Below are 18,063 nucleotides of genomic sequence, written 5' to 3'. Positions count from 1 at the left end.
AACAGCTCCTGCACCAATCTCAGAAGCATCCACCTCTACCTGGAACGGAAGTGAGACATCAGGTTGCCGCAAAACCGGGGTGGAGGTGAATCTTCGCTTCAACTCCTGAGAGGAAGAAACAGCCTCCGGAGACCAATTTAACACATCAGCCCCCTTCTTAGTCAGATCAGTCAATGGCTTGGCAATACTAGAAAATTTTGCTATAAATTTCCGATAAAAATTAGCAAAACCCAAAAACTTCTGGAGGGCCTTCAAAGAAGTGGGCTGAACCCAATCGTAAATGGCCTGTACCTTGGCCTGGTCCATTTCAATAGTTGACGGGGACAAAAGAAATCCCAAAAAAGAAATACTCTGTACTCCAAAAAGGCATTTAGATCCTTTGACATACAGGGAATTCTCCCTCAAGATCCGGAACACAGTCCGAATATGTTCCACATGAGAATCCCAATTCTTGGAGAAGATCAAAATATCATCCAGATAGATAATCAAAAATTTATCGACAAAATCTCGGAAAATATCGTTCATGAAGCACTGGAAGACAGAAGGGGCATTAGTGAGCCCAAAAGGCATCACCAGGTACTCAAAATGTCCCTCCGGAGTATTAAACGCCGTCTTCCATTCATCCCCATGCTTAATGCGAATAAGATTATACGCCCCCTGAGGTCAAGCTTGGTAAACCAGCAAGCACCTTTAACTCTGGAGAATAGATCAGAAATCAGGGGTAACGGACACTGATATTTAACAGTAATTTTGTTGAGGGCACGATAATGAATACAAGGTCTTAATGATCCATCCTTTTTGGCTACAAAAAAAAAAACAGCACCTAAGGGTGACGAGGATGGTCTAATATGACCCTTCTCCAACGCCTCCTTAATATAGGATCGCATAGCCTCGTGCTCGGGTACAGGTAAATTGAAGAGCCGACCCTTGGGAAATTTACACCCCGGGCTCAGTTCAATTGCACAGTCATAACTCCTATGAGGAGGCAGAGACGCAGACTCATTCTCACTAAATACATCATAAAAGTCCGCCAAATAATCAGGAACATCATGCGACTGAGGAGAGGTGGAAAACACCGGAGCCTCACTAAAGGCACACCGACAACCCCAACTCACCACAGACACAGATTTCCAATCCAAAACTGGATTATGAATTTGTAACCAGGGAAACCCCAGAACAATAGTATCAGGCAGATTATGCAACACCAAAAATCTGCAATTTTCTTGATGGTCTGGGGCGACCGCATTACCACCTGGGTCCAAAACTGAGGTTTATTTTTAGCCAACGGAGTAGCATCAATCCCCCTCAAAGGGATAGGCGTCCGCAGAGGTGTCATCGGAAATCCACAACGTTTAGAAAAATCCAAGTCCATTAGGTTCAGGGCTGCTGCCGAATCCACAAAAGCCTTGGCGGAAAATGTGGACAGGGAGCAGATCAGAGTAATAGCCAGAAGAAACTTAGGTTTAACACCACCAACAGAAAACGTGTGTGCAAAGCGTTTCTCTCGTTTAGGACAGACAGAAATTACATGCGAGGCATCTCCACAGAATAAACACAACTTATTACGCCTTCTGAACTCCTGTCGCTGCTCTCTGGAAAAAACTCTATCACATTGCATAGGTTCAGACATTTGTTCAACAGGTGGCAACACCTCTCGTGCAGCTTTGCGTTCGCGCAAACGCCGATCAACCTGAATGGCTAATGACATAGAATCATCAAGACCAGAGGGAACAGGAAATCCCACCATAGTATCTTTTACGGCTTCTGACAACCCATTCCGAAAGAGAGCAGCCAAGGCATTATCATTCCAGGTAGTAAGTACTGCCCACTTTCAGAATTTTTGACAGTACAATTCTGCAGAATCTCGACCCTGGTTCAATGCCAGCAGGGTCTTTTCAGCCTGATCAATGGCATTAGGTTCGTCATACAACAACCCCAAGGCCTGAAAAAATGCGTTCGCATTAGTCAGAATAGGATCATCTGGTTTCAAAGAAAACGCCCAATCCTGGGGATCGCCACGCAGCAAAGAGATGACAATTTTAACCTGCTGCGCGGAGCTCCCTGACGAGTTAGGCTTCAAGGCAAAAAATTATTTACAATTATTTTTGATATTCAAAAATTTAGACCGATCCCCAAAAAATACATCAGGTGTAGGAATCTTTGGTTCAGCAGCATGTGAATGAGCAAGGTAGGCGGAAATTCCCCGCACTTCCGCAGCGAGCTGCTCCACACGATCAGACAATTGCTTTATCTCCATTGAGAGAAAAAAAAATTCCCCCTACAGAGCTATAGAGGAAAAAATATACACTTTTTTTTTTTTTTACAATTCTTTCCTGCTATTGAGTACTCTAGGATCTGCGGTATGGCGGGTGATTCTGTTATGATTGAGTCACCGTAGGAGGCAAACACAAAAATAGAAGCTACAGTACGTCCAGAAAACCAGAGAAATTGGCAACTATCAGATTGCAGACCCCTCGATCACAGCCGGAGAGCTTAATAGCCTAAAGACAGAAAAGGAAATCTAAACTGCCCCAGAGCAGACCCCAAAGTAAAAGGCAGCCCCCAACATATAATGACGGTGAAGCAAGATGAAAAAACACTCACACAGATAGAAAGATAGGCTGAGCAAACGATGGGGCCCAAGCTAACTAAACAGAACAGGAAAGGAAGGTTGCTGTCTGCAATCTGCCAAAACCCTATCAAAGACATAAGCCAACAAGCTGATATGGAAAAAGACCCTGAAGCAGCTAGGCTTCAAAAACTAAATCAGCACTCAGGTATTTTCAGAAGACAGAGCTAAAGGAATTCAGCACACCCCAGCAGGGAATGGCAGAAATCCAGAAAAACAAAGCAAAACAAAGTCAAAGCACCAATACAAAAAGCCGAGCAGAAAACTTAGCTTTAGAAGAGCAGGAATTCAGACTGGTCTCCAAGGATCCCACAGAGAAATCACCCGCAGGGCAGAAGGGCGTCGGCAGCCTTATATCCAGTCAGTAACTCCACTCAGTCAGTCATCATCATCAGACTCAGGTGTTTGATAATCAGGCTCACTACCTTTCTTTACCAGAAGAGGGAGTTCCTCGGGCCTCAGTAGTGAAGGGGAAAATGAACTCACAACATTCATCCATTGGGACCAACATATACTGTAGCATTATGTGGAGCTCATCATATACGGTTTGAAACATTATATGGGAATAATGATTCTGTATGGAGAAATATATGGGCCTCATTACTCTGTATAGCGCACTAAGCGCTGGCCATAATACTGTATGGAGTTATATACTGTCCATTTTTGGAGGTATTGGAGAATTTAAAATGGATATCAGTCATGACTCATGAGATGTAAGAAGTGAAGTATTTTTCATTGTACTATACTGCTATTTCTCTGCCGTATCGGAGCATCATGAGTTATGGTATGTGTTAAAGGGGAACTCTTTGGCCCTGGGCCCACGAAAACCTGGAGCCAGCCCTCCCCCCCACAACTGTAGCCAAATAACCCCCATTTTTCAGTGCGTAACTAGTATTATGAAGTTAATTAAGGTTGACAAGCTTCAGTAACAAGAATTTATGCTTTTGGCATTCAAATGGGCACTGTAGGTGTGTTTCCTGTCCTCCTCTCACTGCCGACTTTAATTCTCCATTGACTTACATTGGGTTTCGTGTTTCGGGACGACCCCAACTTTTCCCTATAGTCGGCCGATTTTGCTCGACCCGACTTTTGGATAAGTCAGGTTTCATGAAACGAAACTCGACCCTAAAAAACCAAAAGTCGCTCAACACTACCCGTTACCTCTGATGTCTGATTTATTCTCCAGAGTTAAGAGTGCCTGCTGGTTTACTAAGCTTGACCTCAGGGGGGCGTATAATCTTATTCGCATCAAGCACGGGAATGAATGGAAGACAGCTTTTAATACTCCGGAGGGAAATTTTGAGTACCCGGTGATGCCTTTTGGGCTCTCCAATGCCTCTTCTGTCTTCCAGTCCTTTATGAATGATATTTTCCTAGACTTTGTGGATAAGTTTTTGATCATTTATCTGGATGATATTTTGATCTTTTCTAGTGATTGGGATTCCCATGTGGAACATGTCCGGACTGTGTTCCGGATTTTGAGTGAGAATTCCCTGTTTATTAAGGGATCGAAATGTCTCTTTGGTGTACAGAGGATTTCATTTTTGGGATTTATCTTATCTCCATCGACTATTGAAATGGACCCGGCCAAGGTACAGGCCATTTATGATTTGGTTCAGCCTACTTCTTTGAAGGCTCTTCAGAAGTTTTTGCTTTTTGCTAATTTCTATCGTAAATTTATAGGTCATCTTTCTAGTATTGTCAAACCGCTGACTGATCTGACCAAGAAGGGTGCTGATGTGCTGAATTGGTCTCCTGAGGCTGTTTCAGCATTTCAAGAGCTTAAGCGGAGATTTACTTCAGCTCGAGTTTTACGGCAACCTGATGTCTCACTTCCATTTCAAGTGGAGGTAGACGCTTCTGAGATTGGTGCAGGGGCTGTTTGTCCCAAAAAGATCCTGTGACTTCTAAGATGAATCTCTGTGCCTTCTTTTCTCAAAAGTTCTCCCCATCTGAACGCAACTATGACATGGGGAATCGGGAATTGTTGGCCATGAAATGGGCATTTGAGGAGTGGAGACATTGGTTGGAGGGAGCTAGACATCAATTTGTGGTCCTCACCGATCACAAGAATCTGACTTATCTGGAGTCGGCCAAACGCTTGAATCCTAGACAGGCTAGATGGGCCTTGTTTTTCACGCGTTTTAACTTTGTGGTCTCTTTTCTTCCGGGCACTAAAAATGTTAAGGCAGGCGACCTTTCTAGGAGTTTCTTTGCTGATTCTCTTAATGTGACCGAGCCTACTACTATCCTAGGTGAGGGGGTAGTTCTTTCTGCCATTTTGCCCGATTTGAGACGCGCCCTGGAGGAATTTCAGGAGCATAAACCTTAGCGTTGCCCTATGGGAAGATGGTATGTTCCTGACCAGTGGAGAGAGTGATGTCTGAAGTTTATTGCTCCGCATTGGCTGGTCATCCAGGTATTTTTGGTACCAGAGATTTGGTGAGTCGGTCGTTTTGGTGGCCTGACTTATCTCGTGATGTCAGGAATTTTGTACAGTCCTGTGGGACTTGTTCTCGGTCTAAACCCTGTTCTCGTTCTAGTGGGTTGCTGATGCCCCTGCTGGTACCCAAGAGGCCATAGACCCATATCTCAATGGATTTTATTTCTGATCTTCCTGTCTCTCAGAGAATGACTGTTATCTGGGTAATTTGTGATAGATTTTCGAAGATGGTCCATCTTGTACCACTCCCAAAGTTGCCATCTTCCGCTGAGTTGGTACCCTTGTTTTTACAACAGGTGGTTCGGTTACACGGGATTCCTGAGAACATTGTGTCCGATAGAGGGGTCCAGTTTGTTTCCAGATTTTGGAAAGCCTTTTGTTCCAATCTGGGAATTCAGTTATCCTTCTCCTCCGCGTTTCATCCCCAGACCAATGGGCAGACTGAAAAAACAAACCAAACCCTGGAGTCTTATTTAAGATGTTTTATATCTTCTGATCAAGATGATTGGGTCTCATTTTTGTCCTTGGCCGAATTTGCGCTGAACAATAGAGCTAGTTCTGCCACTTTGATGTCACCCTTTTTCTGTAATTTTGGGTTTCATCCTCGATTCTCTTCAGGGCAAGTGGAATCTTCGTCCTGCCCAGGTGTGGACGCTGTGATTGTGAGAATGCAGCAGATATGGGACCAAGTGGTGGATAAATTGTCACTCTCTCAGGAAAAGGCCCAGCGTTTTTCCAACCAGCATAGGACCATTGGTCTCCGGTTTAAAGTGGGTGATATGGTTTGGTTGTCATCTAAGAATATTCCTATGAAGGTTGCATCTCCAAAATTTAAGCCAAGATTTATTGGACCTTATAGGATTTTGGAGATTCTTAATCCTGTTTCTTTTCGATTGGCTTTTTCAGTTACGTTCAAAATCTATAACGTATTTTACAAATCACTGTTGAAGAGGTTTGTTGAGCCAGTAGTTCCTGTGGCGGCACCTCCTGACCCTGTGTTGGTTAAAGGCAATATGGAATATGAGGTAGAGAAAATATTGGATTCTCGTTTGGTTAGACGGAGACTCCAGTATTTCGTCAAATGGAAGGGTTATAACCAGGAGGATAATTCTTGGGTCTCTGCCTCTGATATCCATGCCAATAGATTGGTTCGTGCTTTTCACCGGGCCCATCCTGATCGGCCTGGTGGCATGGATGAGGGTTCGGTGACCCCTCCACAAGGGGGGGTACTGTTATGAGCTCATTTTCTGCTCCACCTGTTGAGAGTTCTCCTTCCGTTCTCCCTCTGGTGGTGACAGGAGGTAGTGAGGTTCGTTTAATTGGTAGTGATATGCCACCTGGTGAGGAAGATAATGATTGGATCTCTGGAGTATCGGACTGGATATAAGACAGCCGACGCCCTATCCTGGTGCTGGTGATTCATTCAGCTTTTCAGGTCTTGGACCCAGCTCTGTTCCAGTCTTCTCAAGTTAAGTTTGTTTTTGCTAATGTTCACACTTGCTCTTGTTGGTCAATTCAGTTTTTTGTGTGGTCAGCCAGCCCGGCTGGGCTGTGCTGAATTTCCACTCTTATTTATCTGTATTTGCCAAATTGCCTTTTTTTGTCCCTTATTAAATTGGCCTCTTTTTGCTCTGTCTCAGAATATTTCAGAGTGCTGATATAGTGGGAGAAGTCTAGTGACTTCAGGGTTAATTTTGCTATTAGTTGTGTTGGACATTTTGGTAGGGTTTTTGGCAGATTTCAGACAGTGTCTTTCCTTTCCTGTCCTTTCTAGTTAGTTTGGCCCCATCGTTTGCTCAGCCTATTTTCCTGCCTTTGTTTGTGTTTTCATCTTGTTTCCCCATCAATACATGTGGGGGGCTGTCTTTCCTTTGGGGTCTGCTCTGGGGCAGTTAGTTTTCCTCTTTTCCTGCTTTAGGCTTATTTAGCTCTCTGGTTGTGATGAGGCGTCTAGGACCACCGTAGGAACGCTCCACGACTGCTGCTAGTTGCGTGTTAAGATCAGGGGTCTGCAGTCTACATAGTTACCAACCTCTTTGGTTTTCTGAGACTTATCTTGTGTTGTTTTTTATTTCCTCTTCTGCGACCCGCTCATAACAGTTCTTATTACGGTCACATCTACACAGAGTCAGCGTGTGTGTGTGACACTCCGTAAATACATATACGGAGATTGACATTTTCACCAACAACGTATACAGCTGTACACTTCTGATACAGTACCGTATATCTGCTTGTTTGATTACGGTGAAATGCATACTGGGTGAGCGTGTGTGACTCACAAAATATATATGTAGATTTCACTTTTTACATACACCTTGCACAGCTGTACGCTCCTCATACAGTACCATTTCTCTGCTGGTATTTTTGGTACATTTTCCCAAACATGAGGAAGTATAGTTGAAGGGGCCGTGGACATGGGCGGGGGGGCGCAGCTGGTACTGCTGGTGGTGGTGGTGGTGTATCGGCTGGTTCTGGGAAAACCACAATAGCAGCTAAGGCAGGAGGTGTTGAGCCTGCGTCATCATCTGGCACAAGAAGGCCTTTAACTTTTCCTTTTCTTGGAGTAGGTAAACCGCTTTTAAAGCCGGAGCATCAGTAGCAGGTTTTGGCTTGCATTGCCGAAACAGCCTCCAGCCCTATTGCCTCCTCTTCTGAAGTTACAAAAACTGCAAGCACAGACTCGTCAGTGCAGGCTTCTGGTCTGGAACAACACCTTTCCTTGTGTCCTTCACCCACATCAAAAGTGAAGGATGCCACAGCACACACTTCAGATTACTCCATGGAGCTCTTTTCACATACCATGCCTGGGTTATCAAGTCAAATCCTGAATTCCCCAGTCCAAGATGAATCTGACATGGAGTGCACTGATGCACAGCCACTGCTAAATGATTATGCTGGTACATTCACCCACAGCACTACATTGCCATCGCAGTCTACTGAGCCCGAATCAGACCCTGATGAAACTCAGGTGCCCCTTCCCGCATACTATACCACCTTACACGGTGACACAGAGGAAGGTACAGAGGAAGGTGCAGATGACATTGAAGACGAGGTCATGGATGACCCAGTTGTTGACCCGGATTGGCATCCATTGGGAGAAGAGGGTGCTAGTGAAAAAAGGTCAGAACAGGAGAAGGATCCGCAGCAGGCATTGTCATCGCAGCAGCAGTTATCCGGCAGGCCCATAGCTGTCAAAAAACTTGGTAAAAAAATTAAAAGAGTTGCAGGACAGCTTGGCCAGACGGTCAAATTACCACAGCGTGAAAGCCCTGAAAATTTGTACCATAGTAGGAAGAGTGCAGTGTGGCACTTTTTTGAGCAAAATCCTACTGATGACGCAAAGGTTATCTGTAAGAAGTGCCGCAGGACCTTTAGCAGAGGGAAAAATCTGAGAAATTTGAATACCAGTTGCATGCTTAGACATTTAACCAACATGCACTTGCAAGCGTGGACGGACTACAAAAACTCAGGTAGCACATGTGCACCTGCTCCGACTGAAGGTAGCCGGCAACGCTCCATCGCTTCCCCACTGTAAGGCCACCGCTAAGCATGCTACCATCAAGAAATTTCAAACAAGGAGAAACAACAAGCATATATTGCCAAACATTAAAAAAATTCATATATCAGAAATTATTTTAATAATTTATCAAAAGATTGTACAAAAGTTATGTAATATATTAATCACAAAAATGCATGAGCATATATAAAAATCATGTGACTAACTCCATGGGTCAATGATATGACCAGAAAATATGGGACCAGACTGCATAACAACACATGTATCAATAAAAATGTCACCATTGAGGTTTAAATCATTCCAATACATGTGCTTAGCAGTATAGAGAGAACAGATATATCAATAAAAATACATAGTGCTGAAGTCATCTAATACATGCCAATCATTATACCGCTAAGTAAATATCATGTGGTAAGGGTAAATAATTAACAATACTACAATAACCTCATATTGACACAGTGTGAGGAAGCGACATCCTGCGTAGTGAAACGTGCATCAGGGTATATGACCTGGGTCCGGACGGGACTTTATACACACCGTTATGGGTAATTATTCCTTAATATTTCCTCTTTCACAAATGCACTTGATGATGTATATGTAAAGGCACAACACTGTGTCAATATGAGGTTATTGTAGTATTGTTAATTATTTACCCTTACCACATGATGTTTACTTAGTGGTATAATGAGGATGAGGAGAGAAGCCTTGATGACAGTCAGCCATTGTCTGGTCAGGGAACAGTCATGGACGAGGTGGAGGAAGAAGAGGAAGATGAGGAGGAGGATGAGGGGGATGATTATTTTTGGGAGGAGGATGCTTCTCGGGGGGCAAGAGAAAATCTTGGCTTGCCAAGGTCAGGTACAGGGTTTGTGTGTGACTGGAGGGATGTGGATTTGGCAGAAAGTGCTCCTTCACCCACCACTGTCAGTGCATCATTGACACCTGGAACATTGGCCCACTTGTGTGATTATCTCTTGCGGATCCTAAAAAGGGACCCCCACATTGTCAAAATTATGAAGGATGATGACTACTGGTTGGCCAGCATCCTCTATCCACGCTATAAAGTCAAATTACAGAACTTCATGCCACAGGAGAACCTAGAGCTAATATTGGCGAACAAACAAGCAACTCTGGTAAACCGTTCCCAGCACACAGTAGTGGTGCAGGTTCTTCCACGAGCCGTATTGGGTAAAATGGAAGAGGTGTTCGTGGTGCACACAGCCAAACTGGCGTTGGAGTCAGTGGTTTCATGACCATGTTGTGAACTGATGTCTCGAGGACCGTTCACACGACTGTTAATACTGAATTGATTGCAACAGACAGGAGACAGCAGTTGTCAACTATGGTTCAAAATTACCTCTCCTCCCCTATCGATGTTCTCCCTCACAGTTCATTCCCCTTTGACTACTGGGCCTGGAATCTGGACACCTGGCCTGAATTGGCACAATATTCCTTACAGGAGCTCACTTGCCCTGCTGGTAGTGTGCTATCAGAAAGAGTCTTCAGTGCTGCTGGATCAATCCTGACAGAAAGAAGGACCCAGCTGTCGACGCAAACTGTTGATGATCTCACCTTCATTAAAATGAACCATGCATAGGTTTCAAAGGATTTTGTCCCACCTTCCCCTAATGACACATAGGTTGCCAGCAAAATGGCTCGCTTTGTCCTCCTCTTCCTCCGACTTCTTCAATTCCTCCATTTGCAGCTGCTCAACGTCCAGCCTACACCTCAACATATGCCAGTTTTTCCACCTCCCTGCTTGCTCAGGGCACCAGCACTTGCAATACTTACCTCTCCCTGCTCCACCGATGTGACCTCTTCCACGTTTCCTGACAGTGACATTCAGGTCAGAGAGCGCGATGACGTCACGTCTGTACGCCCTCTGCTTGAACAGTCCAAGTGCAGAGAGCAGGAAGATGTCGACACTGAGGAGTCTAGAGTAGAGCAGTGCTCAGCGAGGAGAGATATTTCCTTTTATTAATGTTTGGAGCAATATATGGGGAGCATTATACACTGTAGAATTATATATGAGGCCCATCATATACTTGAGCATCATAGATAGGGCCCATTATACACTGGAGCATCATATGGGGCCCATTACATATAGAGCATTATATGGGCCCATCATACACTGGAGCATTATAAAGGGGCCCATCATACACTGGAGCATCATCCATGGAGCCCATCATACACCTGCGCATTATAAATGGGGCCCATCATACACTGGAGCATCATCCATGGGGCTCATCATACACCTGCGCATTATAAATGGGGCCCATCATACACTCGAGCATTATAAATGTGGCCGATTATACACTGGAGCATCATATACAGGGCCCATTATACACTCGAGCATTATAAATGGCACCCATTATACATGAAGCATTATACACTGATTGCATAATTATTATTAGGCAAGTTGTATTTGAGAGGATTCTTTTTATTATTGAACAACAACTATGTTCTCAATCAACCAAAAAGTCTCATAAATAGTGTTGAGCATTCCGATACCGCAAATATCGGATATCGGCCGATATTCTCGGTATCGGAATTCCGATACTGAGTTCCGATACTTTTAGCATATCGAATACCGGAATACGAAGTTCCCATAATGCTATGAGCCAGTTTGATTTGATTCAGCCAGAGAGGAATCCTCAGAAGTGTGGGCACATCCTGTTAGGCATGTAGGCATGTTAACTAATGGCATGGCTGTGATTGGCTGCTGAAATGATGTCATGATGCACTATAAAAGCCGCCACCGCCATTTAGGGTTCACTCTGCTGTGAATTCAGTTAGGGACAGGCTGCTGTTCAAGACTCTGAGGGACAGTTAGAGATAGCGATTTCCAAAATAATATTGTGTTTTACCCAGGCTACATTATCAATCACTGTAGCTTTCTTTGCCTTGCAGCGCTGTTCACAGCTGTCTGCAAGGTCTTTGTGAGTGCAGCTCATGCTGTGTAGTGTGTCCTGCAGCCACCTCTGGTTGTAAGCCGCTCAGCGTGCATCACTGCCGCATACAATTTTTTTTTATTGCTGCTCATTTTTCATTAATTCTCCTATTAGTGTGCATCCATCCGTATCCATATACATTGGTTGCAAACACTATAGGAGTAGACAGCGGAGCCTTTCAGTGCTGGTGCCCAGTTCTCTGCAATGTTCACGGCTGTCTGAGAGATTACTGTGTGTGAGTGCAGCTCACGTTGTAGTGTGTTCTGCAGCCACTTCTGGTTGTAGTCCGCTCAGCGTGCGTCACTGCCTCATACATAGTCCTTTTTTGTTTTATTGCAGCTCATTTTTCCAGATTTTTTTCTCCTATTAGTGTGCTTCCATCCGTATCCATCTACTTTGGTTGGTTGCAAACACTATATAGGAGTAGATAGAGGAGCCTTTTTGCTGGCTTGTGCCCTGCAGGCGCAGCCAGATTAGTATTAGCCTATTTTTTGGAGCCCCATCTATTGCATTGTAGGTTACCTTCCTGCATTGTAATAGCTCCAAAAAGTTTGTGATACTATTGCTTTCACATCTTTGGTCACATCCTTTTTGTTTTTTTTAAAAAAACATGTAAATAAAGTTCACCAAACACTCCACTTGACACTTGTGTAGGCCACATTAGCTCATATTAAAGTGTAGTCCACACACTTTATAAAATTAGTGTTCCTTATACGTGTTAGCAGCTGTTCAGGAATAAGCACACTAAGCCCCCCTTTGTACTTTTCTGCCTATCTTTATCAGTCTACCAAGATGAAGAAGGCAGGGAGGAAGGCACGTGGTCGTGGGCGTGGAGTTTCAGCAGGGAGAGGACGTGGGGATTCTGTGCCTGCTGTAGGCACCAGTGACTCAGCATCCCCCAATTTTACCAGGCAACAGTCCTTTATGCGCAGCTTTGTAGGACCTCGCCGTACCCCACTGCTGCGGGATGAACAAATTGAAGCCGTTGTCGGATGGATGGCAGCTAACACATCGACTTCAATGACTTCCATATCCTCTCAGGGCCAGAGCACTGAAGAGCAACCATCTGTCTCTTCACCACCTGCCAAATTGCCCAGGCAGTCAGAGAGCCCTGGACAGGAGCCATCTCTACTTCTGTTCTCTGAATCTCTTGGCTTGGAAACAGGGGGCCAGCCAAGCAGCATTCTAGAATGTGAAGAAGAGGGAGTATGCAGTGATGCGCAACTGCTTTGTCCCTCTGAATCTGAAGAGGCGGGTGGGCCAGTGCCTATGGTCAGCACACCTCAGTACGTATCAGATGATGAGACTCAGGTGCCACTTTCTGGTGTGTACTGTGCTGGTGAGACTACCCAGGAGTAGCAGGTGTTTGAAGAGGGGAGTGTAGATGATGAGGTCCTTGACCCATCATGGCGTGAGGAACAGGAAGGTGGTGGGAGCAGCTCTGAGTAAGAGATTCCCCAAATGGCCAAAACAGGAGGGAGAGGGAGGGGGCAGACATGGTTGCCTCTAGCCTCCACTTCGGCACCCGTTAGGAGCATTCCTCTTCCAAAACCCAAAACGGGTGCTCCCAGGACTTGTAGTGCGTGGTCCTTTTTTGACACAGTTGCAGATGACATTTGCTTTGTCAAATGCAAACTGTTTAATCAGAAAGTCAAAAGAGGGAAAAGTGTCAGTAACCTCAAATATGTGGAAACATGTGCGAACCAAGCACGTGGTGGGGTTACAAAGACACACTGAAGACGTAGGCCAACCTATAGCACCACCTACCACCTCTTCAGCTCGTGTTGTAGCCTCTTCCTCCAGCTCACACACAGCTGGTTCAGCTTCCTCACAGGATCGCCATGGAAGAACCTCTGGCACCTTTGTCCAGAGACCCAGTGACATTCCACCCACAGCACCACCTTCCCTGTCATCCTCACACTCCCAGGCCAATCTACAGCCATCAGTAGCACAGGCAAGGGAGAAAAGGCGGCCATACTCAGCAAACCATCCCCGAGCACAGGCTCTGAATGCTGGCATTGCCAAACTACTGGCCCTTGAAATGCTCTCATTCAGGCTGGTGGAGACTGACACCTTCCGTCACTTCATGGCATTGGCAGTCCCACAATACATCGTGCCCAGCCACTTTTATTTCAGCAGGCAAGCCGTCCCTGCGCTGCAAAAGCATGTGGAGGGAAAAATTAAACATGCGCTACTAAACGCCGTCAGTAGCAAGGTCCACCTGACCACCGATGCGTGGACCAGTAACCATGGACAGGGGCGATACCTTTCCCTCACTGCCCATTGGGTCAAAGTTGTGGAGCTGGGTACAGATCTTGAGAGTGGCGCTGTACATGTTCTGCCAACTCCAAGGATTGCAGGAATCCAGTCTGTACACATTAACTCCTCCTCATACTCCAGTTCCTCAGAATCAGCGCTGCAGGAGCCTGTTACAACCGATATGAGCACAGCCGTGCCCAAACGTCAACAGGCCATACTCAAATTAATTTCTTTGGGGAATCGAAGCCACGCAGCGCAGGAGCTCTGGAATGCCATCAAGCAGGAGAGCGACGTGTGGTTTGTGCCAGCGAATCTCCAGCCAGGCTTGGTAGTGTGTGACAATGGCCAAAATCTGGTGGCAGCTCTGGGCCTAGGCAACCTCACTCACATCCCATGTCTGGCACATGTGCTCAACTTGGTCATGCAGAGTTTTCTGAGGGACACTCTGGATCTTGATGCACTGCTGCACAAGGTCCGCATAGAGTGTGCTCACTTGCAGTGTTCCAGCATGGCAAGATCGTGCATTGCAGCTCTGCAGCGCCGATTCCGCCTTCCGGAACATTGCATCATATGTGACCTACCCACCAGGTGGAATTCAACGTTACATATGTTGGAGCGGTTGTGTGAGCAGCAGGCAGCAGTAATGGAGTACCAGCTGCATCAGGCGCAAACAAGTCGCACTGTGGGAATGTGGACAGAGCAGGAGACATTGCCAGACACACATCAGGGGATCAGCTGACGTTATGGAACTCCAGTAACACAGAAACAAGTGGTAATTGTGCAGATGGCACTTCTGAGCAGCAACTGGCGGTGTTGGAGGCCAGGGTAAATACTAGAGACAGCGTGGAGCCAGAGGCCTAATTGGAGCACGTTTAAAATCAGTAGTAGTCTACAACCGATATTAAACTTGATGAAATTAGGCCTCAGCCTACACCCTGATTGACCCTGGGCTCCAACATCGCCAGTTGCTGCTCAGAAGTGCCGTCTGCACAGTCAACATATGCTCCAGTGCTATTGGGGTTCAGAAATGTCATCTGATCCCCAGCTGTGTGTCCGGCAATTTCTCCTGTTCTGTCCACATGCACACAACTACAGATTTTAGACTAGCTCCAATTAGGCCTCTGTCTCCACTCTGTTTGTAGTATATTCCCTGGGTTCCTGCACCGCCAGCTGTTTCCCGGCATTGTTTTTGGCAGGGGTACTCCCTCCTGCCCAGCCTGGTTCCAGCACGCCTGCTGTTTCCGGGTAATGTCAACGTCACTTTGCCAGCAATACGTTGTCCTGTTGTGTTGCGGTCAGGTTAGCCGAGTCTTTGGTGCCTGCAGTTTATGGGCTCTATGTGGGCTGTAGGATCTAGCAACAAAGGCTGGTTCCATAGTGCCAATAGGACAAGCACCCCCTGTAGGACTGTGGGTTTCGGTAACTGCGGCCGGCTTGCGGCCTTGCAACTTTGTTTTTCATGGGTACCTTCCGCTACCTATCCGGGTTCCAGCACCGTCAGCTGGTTCTTGACAGTGCCTTTGGCTTAGGTGCCTCCTTCTCGGTATCTGAGTTCCAGCAATGTCTGCTGGTCCTTGGTATTGTTTTCTAACACAGGTACCTTCTGCTTAGTAACCGGGTTCCAGCACCGTCAGCTGGTCCTCGGTAGTGCCATTGGCTCTTGTTCCTTCTGCTGCCCCTCTGGATTCCAGCACCATCAGCTGGTCCTCGGTAGTTCCATTGGCTCTTGTAGCTTCTGCTACCCATCCGGGTTCCAGCACCGTCAGCTGGTTCTCGGCAGTGCCTTTGGCTTAGGTGCCTCCTTCTCGATATCCGAGTTCCAGCAACGTCTGCTGGTCCTTGGTAGTGCTTTCTAGCACAGGTACCTCCTGCTTAGTAACCGGGTTCCAGCACCGTCAGCTGGTCCTCGGTAGTTTCATTGTCTCTTGTAGCTTCTGCTACCCATCCGGGTTCCAGCACCGTCAGCTGGTTCTCGGCAATGTCTTTGGCACGGGTACTCCCTCCTGCCCAGCCTGGTTCCAGCACGCCAGCTGTTTCTGGGAAGTGTCAACGTCACTTTGGCACCAATACGTTGTCCTGCCGTGTTGCGGTCGGGTTAGCCGACTCTATGGTGCCTGCAGTTTAGGTGCTTCCTATGTGGGCTGCAGGATCTGGCCATAAAGGCTGTTGGCCGGCTCGCGGCCTTGCAACTTTGTTTTTCATGGGTACCTTCTGCTACCCATCCAGGTTCCAGTACCGTCAGCTGGTTCTCGGCAGTGCCTTTGGCTTAGGTGCCTCCTTCTCGGTATCCGAGGTCCAGCAACGTCTGCTGGTCCTTGGTAGTGCTTTCTAGCACAGGTACCTCCTGCTTAGCAACCGGGATCCTGCACCGTCAACTGGTCCTCGGTAGTGCCTTTGGCTCTTGTTCCTTCTGCTGCCCCTCTGGGTTCCAGCACCGTCAGCTGGTCCTCGCTAGTTCCATTGGCTCTTGCAGCTTTTGCTACCCATCCGGGTTCCAGCACCGTCAGCTGGTTTTCTGCAGTGCCTTTGGCTTAGGTGCCTCCTTCTCGGTATCCGAGTTCCAGCAATGTCTGCTGGTCCTTGGTAGTGCTTTCTAGCACAGGTACCTCCTGCTTAGTTACCGGGTTCCAGCATCGTCAGCTGGTCCTCGGTAGTGACATTGGCTCTTGTTCCTTCTGCTGCCCCTTTGGGTTCCAGCACTGTCAGCTGGTCCTCGGTAGTTCCATTGGCTCTTGTAGCTTCTGCTACCCATCCGGGTTCCAGTACCATCAGCTGGTTCTCAGCAGTTCCTCAGCCTTCTTGTACCTTCTGCTATATTTCCAAGTTCAAGCTTTTGGTTATGGTTTTTGGTTATCACTCTGGATCTCCCTGACGACGACCCTGAAGATGACGACCCTGAAGACCACCCCGAAGAAGACGACCACCACGAAAACGATGACCCCGAAGACAACCCGGAAGACTATCCCGAAGAAGACCAAAAAGATGACCCTGAAGAAGATGACCAAGAGGACAAAGAACATGAAGGCAGCCACCAAGATACAGAACAACAAGAGACAGAAGACCAAGAAGCAGAAGACCAAGAAGTAGAAGAACAGAAAGCAGAAGAACTTTAAGCATAAGACTAAAAATCAGAGCAAAAGATATTATCTAAATTATAAGCAGAAGAAGACTAAGCAGTGTATGGGGGTGAGTCCGTTCCTCCTCGTGGTGCCCCAGGAAAATGCCTGCTGCTGCAGGCCAAACTGAATGCGGACAAATCCTGTTGTAAATCTTTTGTGACAGGCAGAACGGAAGGTGCAATCTTCAAAATTTTATAGATAACAACTACAGGAATGCCTGTCACAAATAAGAATATGATGAAGAAGAAGAATAAGAAGAAGATGAAGAAGTAGAATTTGAAGAAAAATAATAGTTGAATGAGAAGAATATGAAGAATGTAAAAAAAAAGAATAATAGGAAGAAGGTGAATAAGAAGAAGATGAATAAGGTGAAGAAGTTGATGAAAAAGATGCTGCTGCTGAGGATCATGAAGGAGAAAGTGTGGGAGAAGTAAAAAAGAAGGTGAAGAGCATGGAAGAAGTGAAACATACATATCTGACAAAATATAAAAAAGGTTAACATTGTCAATATCTTTGTAACTCCGAACGTCTTTAAAAAAAAAAAAAAAATATTCCTGCTATTCCATTTGATTGGGCTAAACCTCTATGGCTTTAATGTCTCCTCCACCTCCCCCAATACATTCTACATTATTCTTAGTTGTATTTCTTCATGTGGAATTAACCTTCAAGGAAACAAAGGGTTTTTTTGTAATTCCGATATTTCTGTCCCATTGTCTTGCATTGGTTTCCGGTATCGGAATCGGAGATACCCGATACTTTTTTGGTATCGGTCCGAACCAATCCGATCTGATATTTCACAATATCGGATGGTATCGCTCAACACTACTCATAAATATCAAAGCTTAATATTTATCGAAGTTGGAGTGGGTTTTTTAGATTTGGCTATCTTAGGAGGATATCTGTTTGTGCAGGTAACTATTACTGTGCAGAATTATTAGGCAACTTAATAAAAACCAAATATATACCCATCTCACTTGTTTATTTTCACCAGGTAAACCAATATAACAACACAAAATTTAGAAATAAACATTTCTGACATTCAAAACCTAAAAAAAAGGGACCATCAGAGCCGCTTTTCTTTACGATAACACTCAAAAGCCTTCCATCCATAGATTCTGTCAGTTGCTTGATCTGTTTATGATCAA

Source organism: Dendrobates tinctorius, unplaced genomic scaffold (genome assembly GCF_039654945.1).
Source record: "Dendrobates tinctorius isolate UK_male_01 unplaced genomic scaffold, ASM3965494v1 ptg000151l, whole genome shotgun sequence".
Classification (NCBI taxonomy): Eukaryota; Metazoa; Chordata; class Amphibia; order Anura; family Dendrobatidae; genus Dendrobates; species Dendrobates tinctorius.
Note: the sequence above shows the minus strand (reverse complement) of the source record.